Source organism: Micropterus dolomieu, linkage group LG02 (genome assembly GCF_021292245.1).
Source record: "Micropterus dolomieu isolate WLL.071019.BEF.003 ecotype Adirondacks linkage group LG02, ASM2129224v1, whole genome shotgun sequence".
NCBI classification, from domain to species: domain Eukaryota; kingdom Metazoa; phylum Chordata; class Actinopteri; order Centrarchiformes; family Centrarchidae; genus Micropterus; species Micropterus dolomieu.
In genome coordinates, this window is record NC_060151.1 from 6,959,150 (window position 1) to 6,968,531 (window position 9,382).

General features: G+C 38.0%; 1 long non-coding RNA gene across 1 annotated transcript; it reads right to left on the minus strand.

Annotated features, from left to right (window-relative positions):
- Positions 1 to 980: 980 nt before the first annotated feature.
- LOC123962914 lies at positions 981 to 5,533 on the minus strand. The gene is made up of 3 exons (XR_006823095.1): positions 5,390 to 5,533; positions 2,513 to 2,554; positions 981 to 1,192 (listed from the first exon to the last, which is right to left on the minus strand). It is a non-coding gene; the product is annotated as an uncharacterized LOC123962914 (long non-coding RNA).
- Positions 5,534 to 9,382: the final 3,849 nt, after the last annotated feature.

The window sequence follows — 9,382 nt, forward strand, 5'->3', positions numbered from 1 at the left end:
AAGCAGAAGTATCACTTTAATAATTGTCTCCATCATTTCTCTCTTTTAATCTCTATCTAATGCTACATGGCAAATGGTCAGTACTTGTATAGTGCCTTTTTAGGGTAAGAACAGCGATTAACATTCAGCCATCAGGAGCAATTCGGGGTAACCAAGGACAAGAACCATCGATCTTTCAATTAGCAGTCAACCTGCTTTACCTCCTGAGCCAAACCTGACGACATACTTTCAAGGTTCATAGTTGAGATATTAAAGGAGCACTCCACTGATTTTACACATCAAGTTCAGCTCACTCATCACTCAGAGTACCACTCAGCCTGTAAAAACAGTGTATAATGTCATTTGTGGCTGTGGCGGGAGCTTTTTTTTGATTCACCTCATTTGATTATAGTGATCACAATTACTTTTTTTTCCATATATCTATATATGTCTTTAGTGATTTTATCGTCTCATCGTATCATCTCAGGACAAACAATAATGCCAAATGGAGATTGGGGATTGATAGAAAGAATTTTGCAACAGGACAGAACATCTTCATCATGCTATGTGAATAATATAGTTATTGTTTTGGTGCCCTCCAGAGGTTTGTCACTTGGCAAATTGTAAATTCAAGTGGGAGTGGAAAAGCCTTTTGTTGTGTCGTGCCTAAATGAAGTCCATGGTAAACGACGCCATCAGGAAAACTTTCCCCCGTTGATCTGTGATCACGTTTACTAGAGAGAGCTTTTTTTTCTAATCTCCACAGACAGAAGCACACAGCTTAGCCCTTTGTACCAACTGTCATCCCCACTGACTCTGCCTTTTCTGTCTCGGGCATTCCCAATGTTAATTGGCTAGACTTTTCACCAACCCATGAACAGCATGCACGGCCAAGGCCTAGGTTTTTTGCTGTGATGACATTTTAAGATGGATCCCTAAACATCCTTTATAAAGATCCAAAATGCCAAATGTTGTTTAAAATTCCTACAAGGTCACATACATGAAGTCCATATCTTGCTTTATTTGAATCCAGCTTTAAATTAATATTGCTGAATCCCTACATAACTGGAACAGAAGGATGCAGATGGTGTCAAGTGAGCCTGAGCAATAAAGGCAAGGGTTCCTTGTCCGTCTCTGGCATGGATCAGCAGCACTAAGAAATTCACGCATCAGCATTTAGAGTGGGAGATACATCTTCAACACCTCATCCCTCCTGTTGACAACAAAGGTAAGCGGCACCATCAGGCTGTTTATAACCACTACCACAGTTCTGAGGTACTTATTTATGAGAGCATTTGCACTTTATGCTACTTTATACTTCTACTACAGATTATCAATTATACATTTAAAAACACATTAAGCTTCTAAGACACAATGCAGTGTTAAAGATTAAACCAGTGGTTCCAGGGTTTTTGGCTTGTGATGTTTTTTCAAAAGATCAGTATCTTGTCATGTTTTAGATGTCTATGAGTTGTAAGCAGTTACACCAAAGAGACATTTCCCCTCCAAACCGCTCATATGCTGTTATTTACAGTAAATAACCTTTGAAGCTCAAATAGGTAAAATTATCTTTTAGCTCACCAAAAAGACAAGCAACAAATACAAATTTGTGTATCAGAACTTTTCATCTACTATGTCTACACCTCAGAGCATGTCAGATTTATCATGTTACACTTTAGGGGTGGCTCAACCCCTAGGTTCTACCATGTGTGGAATAAGTGGGAGAGCTTTGGAGAATGAGATGGGTGGATGAGGTGGTGGAGTGGGATGGTTTGGGGATGGGGCAGAAGAAATGGTCTGTATTTATATGTAAAGCAGTCTGTTAACCTATGTTAATGTTGGTATACAAAGCATGTAAAGATAAAAATGTTATCTTCATATTACAAATGAAGTATAAATGAGTATCATCTCATCTCATACCATTGTGAATTCTAATCTTGGTAAGATCACATGATCTTATCAAATCTGCTTTTTTGATTCTTCATATTGTTTTCCATATAGAGGAAGTTGATGCTTTGTTAAATTCTTCTCCTTTGTTTAATAAAAACTAATTAAAACAATTTATCCACGTAGTGTGGAAAAGATTTTGTATTAGTTACCAGAAGAGGGCAGTACAGCCTTAGAGAAAGTTTTTCAAGACAACATCAAGACAACATATCTTTAGGCATAATTTTGGGCATTAGATTGTTTGTTGAATCAGAGTATGCAAGTATTGCAAGCACTACAGTAAACAGCCATATTTCCATGTAGATTTTAAGATAGTAACACACATAAATAACACATAACACAAACACACAACACAAATAAATTACATATCTTTAACAGGGCAAGAAAAGTCAGATCCTTGAACTTACTGAAACCTGTAACATAATAAGATCACTTTATAAAGACAAATATATGGAGGTTTGTTCACATGGATCCTTAGGATTGCTAATATGATACCAAGAAGTCACTTCAGAGAACAGTTAACATATGCTGAGAAAGTACAGTAGTTATGTAACCCTTGTAATTTGTCCAATGATGAGTCACTTACTTCACAAAACCAGAGCCACCAGCTACATGTACTGGCAATTCCCTGTACAACAAGAGGAGAAAAAAAGTTGCTCAAGAGCACATCTGCAAATTTTATTTTGCCATAGCACGTGGGTGGTAATTTCAGGTGTTTGGCTAACACACTGTATATAATATTTGAGGAAGAAACAAGCCTGTTGGACTTTCCAATACATTTAGTGTCTCCATATTTCTTCAAAACCACAGGTTTATTTTCATTGCATCATTCATTCCAACTTATCGCAGTGTAATGTGCAAGCTTCAGGACAGAAACAGCTAAGTAACAGTTCACAGTTAAGGGGGAAAATTGAGAAACAAGGGGTAGGGTTAAAGTAGGGTTAACAATTCAGAGACAGGGGGCTAAATAAAGACAGTACTCTTCACTCTGTGCTATTATTGTATTCAACCCTGCCCTGAGTGCAGAAATACCAAGAGCTTTGTGAGAGAGTGCTGATGAGAGAGTAGTACAGTGACAGCTCTGACATCACTTTCCTTCAGTGCCGTGAGATGGGCTCGACTCTGCTCTGCACCAGCGGCAGTAACCTAGCGCAATGGACAGATGATGGATGACTCATCCTTTCTACCCACACGACTTCCCATCGTCAGGATTCATCATCAAGGAACTCTCACTTGGCTCTAAATTAAACCGTTGCACATACGCCATACATTACTAAAGTCTCACTTAGAGCAAGGAAGGCTGAACATGTAGTTTGGGTGCTACAGAAAAAAGGAAAGATATGGCAGAACCAGATATTACAATTAGATTAGTTTTTAAATCCACATCAGCTGAGATAGCTGTAACATCAGAACATGTTACACAATGGAGATTGTGTGGGAATGGGAATAAACAGTTGAAATAAATTAATGGATAAATGGTTGAAATCATAGATTGTAAATAAAGATGAATGACATGACAGCTCCCCAAAAGGATGTCTAGATGGTAACCCTAGACTTCTGAAACTATACGCAAAGGTGCAGTTTGCCTTCAGGGCTTTCTGCTCTAAAGCCACTGTTGATGTTCCACCTGAAACCAACCAAATTGATATACATAATAATATAAATATAAATATAAATAATAACCCCTTAATGCCTGAATTATTTTACAAAAAAAAAATCAAAGAAATTATTTGTGTTTTCATTTGCTTTCCTAGGTACATATCAAATATGCACCAACAGGCATTGGGGGAATCCATGTGCTATCTTGGTTTGCAGTCTGCAAGGAAGAGGTATGATGCGAATTTGCGACAGTCAGCGTCAAGGGGATAAAAAGAAATAAAAAACTGAACATAATAAGTCACCCCAGTCTAAAAATAAATATTAAACCTTTGGCTTCACACAGGACACAAACCTGTGTCTATATCTACAGCTGACTGGTAGCTGGCTGGTCATGGCTAGACATGGGGCAAACTAACACATCACATCACTACACACCAAAAAATAAATAAAATCCTGAAAATAGTGTGTTACTTTAGTTAGTTCTCATAATGTTGATGTACAGTACTGTGCAAAGATCTGAGGTCAGTATGGGAAAATGCAGTCAAGTTAGAGTGTTAATAGATTATGTTTATCAGTTATCAAAATACAAAGTGTGTGAACAGAACGAAATTGTAACTCTATTAGGTCTGACAACCCTTTGCCTTCAAAACAGAATAAATTCTTCAAGGTACACTTGCACAAGGTCAGGGATTTTGTAGGCACAAGCAAGATGAAAAACACATCGTGCTTACTTCCCTTCGAAATGGGAAGTTCAGTAGTGCCATCAGCTCAGAAATGCAGAAAACATTGGGACCCTGGTATACCCATCTACTGTCCAGAGAGGTCTGGTCAGAAGTAGCCTTCAGGAAAGACTTGCGACCAAAAAGCCAAACCTCTAACATTGAAACAAGGCCACGCGACTCAAATATGCATAGAAACACGAGGGGTGCAGAAAAATGGCAGCTGGTGCTCTGGACTGATAAGTCAAAATTTAACTTAATTTGTTGTGTTGTTTAAAGTCAGATAATGTTAGCTATCACACTATAGTATGACTTGCCACATTACTTCACCAGCCTGCAAGAAATTATGGAACGGTACAAAGCAAATATGGAACAAGTTGTTTGATTAGCCTAGAGTGATGCAAGGCAGGAGCAGTCAGCTAGATTAGCATGGGTCTGGTGGTGCCTCGTAATGTTCAATTTAGATGTATTGTCATTTTACAGATATTCAGGTACACAGCTTTTCCACCTGTCTCGATCACTGTAACCTACGTTTAATATGGTCCGTTAAACTAAAGTGCATTAGTTCAATGTCAAACTGATAAAAATATTACTGTAACGTTGCAGCGGGAATTTACGTGAGTTTCTAGCATTTTGTGTGATGCTGTCTCCAGCGTTTTGGTCTCTGTTTTGACCAAGGCAGAGTGCTAGCGCAATAGTTTGAGCATGTGCAGGAGCACACGCTTATCTATAATGTGTGTTTGTATGGATTACTGACCAGCTGATCAGGCTAATTAACAGCTAATTCTCAGTTTGTAACAGCAGTATGCAGTATATCAGACAGGATTTTGTTGGAAAGTCACACATTCATTACTGTTTTTCAATACAGTGACTCCTAATTGTTGATTGTATAGATATATATTAGTTTTGTCTTCACACAATGTAATTGTCACTTACTGTTATGCCATTAGCTAAAAATAATAGATACATGATTGAAACATCTAGTTTCTGCCACTACCAAGTAGAAATACTAATTGCTCGTTCTTCTTCTTGAATAACTGAAGTGAAATGAATGAATAAACATTGGGTAGTGGGAGCATGATGTAAGGACAGAATAAACAGACCTCAGATGGCCCTGCTTAGTTGAGCCATTGTTCTCAACAAACCCTTCTATTCGCTTTCCCTCTTCCCTCCTCCTCCTCCTCTCGCTCTTTCTTTCTGCTGGATGAAAACTCAATTGTCTGATTCCATGATCCCACATTACAACAGTTAACAATAATATAAAGAAGTCGTGCATGATAAGATGATGAGTGTGATTGTTACATGCCGTGAACAACTCTTTGTCTCTTTGCCTTGTGTTATTTCTTTTCAAAAGCTTCTGGGTTGTTGTCATCGCTTATTTTCTGGAATGTAGAATGGTTTTCTCTCGAAATAAATGTTTGAGGAACTTAAGAAAATTAACCATTTCCTTCTGCATTTGAATTGTAAAGACACACATTGTGCCAGTTTCACAGAAGCTATACAGTGTCAGGATAAAGAGAGTTCAAAACATCATACTCAAAGTATTGTCACTTGACTAGACTTTGTTTTTGCACTACTTCCATTTATGTGTTCCTCAAAGTCTCATATTAGCTTTGAATACAGATTCATTAGACTGTATCTTTTTCAGAATAACAGGGGCTATTTGAAAATGTAAAAACATTTCATGTGAATAGTTGTATTTAAAATGTATCTGCTATACAATCTGCTTCAATGACAGTACAATTGATGCTTTTAGAAAGTACACAGTTAATAAGGATAATTATTAGATGTAATTAGTTACTTTGCACTGCTTTCGTAATGAGGGCGACAGGGTGTAAGAAAGACATGGACCATGTCAAAAATTAAAACTCTGCCTGCAGGCTTTGCCGTGTCATGTGAATTGCAAAAGCCTGACATTGCATAACATATACAGTAGCTTCTAGTAGCTTGGAAGTATGCAATTTGTGTAATAATCCAGGAAAATACAAAGTTGCTAACAGTGTGAGTAGTCAGATGAGCAGGGTGGTTTAAGGTTGCAGAGACAAGATTCTGATCTTTTAAAATGTTCTTCCAGCCCTTGGCTGCTGGCCTGGGCAGTTGGCTTCGAGCATCAGGGGAACAGTTCACTTTGGGTTAAGCTCTTTTAGCCAAATGTTCATAGCCCTTTTTGCATGCATGGTTTGCCTCTCTAGTGGCTTCTGCTGAACTGCCTCCCAAATCTATTTTAGGATTTAAAGGAATGACAGTGGAACACCGCTGGGATTAGGATGCATTCGGCATTACATAAAAGTGAAGATCATGTCTTCGGTGAATGTTAAACCAAAAAAGGAAGCCTCCCATGGGAACCCACTCTCGAAGCTTTCAGCGTGGTGGGGTCTGTGTTGGGAATTAAGTCTAGAACAAAAATGCTTGAAATTTCAAGGTTGTTGTCAACAGATTAGTAGTTAGATAGATACATGCAAACTGTAGACAGTGCAACGGCCTTTAAGGTTCCTTCTTTGCTTTTGTAAAGGATAATAAAACAATCATAACCATACTAATGTGTTTGCTGCGAAAATATAAAACAAATGAAAAGATTACTCGCAAATGGGATTAAATCTTATTGCATCACAGCATATATCAAGTTACATGAATACGGGAAAAATGCTGAATGGTTCCTGTATTGGGATTATAGTGACTTATTAAAAAGAAATTGTGTTCCTTAGTGTGGATTGTTTTACCCTAGGTTCCTATGACTGGCCTAACTTTCATGTCATGAGCATAAATGAGGCACCATATTGCTGAAATTTAAGACACATTTTTTAATGCCTGTTTGATGACACATTTGCGTCTGTATGTAGCATCAGCAGAAACTCTCCAGAAACTGCTTGACCATCCTGCCAGACTTATCTGCAGGATCCCTATGCCTCTATCATCTATGTTCTGTTGTGTTCATAGTAATGTTTTCAAAGTGGATTTGACAAGGAGATGCTGTACGCTTTAAGCAAAAGGGATTTCAGGAAACCAGACTTTAGTTGGTCATAAGAGCATGGTGATGCAACAAGATCCATTTCATGTTATGAAACGCAAGGCTTGCCTCATATATTAAATTCTGCTTTTTCTCTTATAAAGACCGTGGTAGCAAGATAATACTATTACTACTACTAACAATAATAATAATAATAATAATAATAATAAAGATGTAGAGAAGAAGACATTTTTGGACAGCATACAAAATAAAGGAACAGCCAGTCAAATTTATCCTGTCAAAGCTTTCTAAATATCCCTCAAAGTACTACAGATGCTGCTCTGAACAGGGGGAAAAAGTGGAAGATGTTATGTTACACATTATACAAACAAAAAAAAATTTCAATAAGCGAAGGTATACATTTTCTAACAAACCCCAAGGTTTACTTGCACTACTACTACAATAAATTAATTATCAGGTTGTTCCTGATTCGTTCCTTAGCAACTTCTCACAGTTTTGTAAGCAACCTGTAACCCCACGTGAGTTACATAAAATAAGCCACATTCCTGACTATTAAATCCAACTTTTTCCTTCCTCTGTGGAAGCTGGTCCTGGACGCTATCACAGTTTAGGTTAACTCTTTACTTTTTACTGGAATTGAGAGTTTACACTCTAGTAACCGCAGTCATCATTACCGGAGATACTGTTACGTTTGCCAAACACATCAGTTATGCTGGAATTATACTCGTCCACAGATGCATGTAATGGGTGTTATGTGTAACCGTAGGTCACAACAGCACTCAGAGGAGCTGGCAAACATCTGAAATGTTCTCTTGGCCATTTTGCACGCACTTTTGACTTCAGCTCGACACTTTCCTATGGACAGTCAAGTCACACAAAATGCCAGTCTTCAATGTTGGCTCATGAGGTAAAAGAAAAGACTTTCCGTTGCACTGCACAACAAATCTGGTGGAAACTGATGTTGACTTTAAAACAATCTGTACCTGTGTTTTGTTTTTGCTTCTGGCCTGTTTGTTTACATTTTGGTAAATCTGCATCATAGTACATCTGAAGAAAAAGTCTCAATCTGTTGATTATGAGCCAAGATCCAAAGAAGCACCATGTTCACAGATTTGAAATACAGATTAATTGAAGGAAGAAAAACAAAAAGGGGACCATGAATATCCAGTGTAATTTGGCACACTGAGGGATTATACACATAAAGAGGTTGGGCAGGATAAGGAGATGTAACGACATTGTTTCTAATGTTGCATCTCTACTTTGGATATAATCTGTGTGACATGGTTTAGAGGGGTTGTACTATGGTGTGTATGCTGTGTAGTGTCATGGCAAAGAGTTTCAGAGACCGGAAAGATTATCAAACAAATAAATTATGACTCACGCCAGAAACAACTTCAACATCTGTCCATATTCGTGCTGTAAAACGAATACAACAAAAACAAAACATGGAGCATTAATTGTCTCTTTATGAGAAATTACATTCGAGCACTGCTGTGATGGCTGAAGTCCAACAAACCCTCTGCCAATGCTGCCTCGGGTGAACCTGAGCACTCAGGACACTGTGCCACCGTCATGCTGGAGTGACCAAGGTGGAAACTGGGCCATCTATATCAGTACTACCTCTGATTATGAACAGATTATGCAACTGCACAGCATGCTTTACATAACCAACTATAGCCACGCACTCCTCCTCTAAACATTTTGTTCCCAAATGGAACAATTTAATTGCCCCAGTCCCTTTCTACATAACCTTTAAGCCCACTTGACACCTAATGAAATATGTTATGTACCTCCAACACCATAACTCCTCCTTACGCTGGGATTTATATCTGTTTTTGTTATGAACTGAAGTTAACTATGACAGCAATGTAAATCAGAGCCTGAGTGAGATAGATGGTGTGTTTACAAAACAGCAGCTTCTGGGATGAATGTTGTTTATTGAGTGTACACAGAGTTATCTTAAATAACTGATGGTGCTGATAACATTGTGCAGTTGCAGTAAATTTCCAGTGATGTGGACAATCAAACACTCTGTCCGAAAAAGCCCCATGTGACTTGCCAAATCTCCTTTTAAATCTTTGCTCAAAATACAGTTTTATAAACTTGCTTTTATTGCTTTGGCTGCACTGCAGTTTTACATCTTATGAATGTTTGAATCTTGTGAACATTA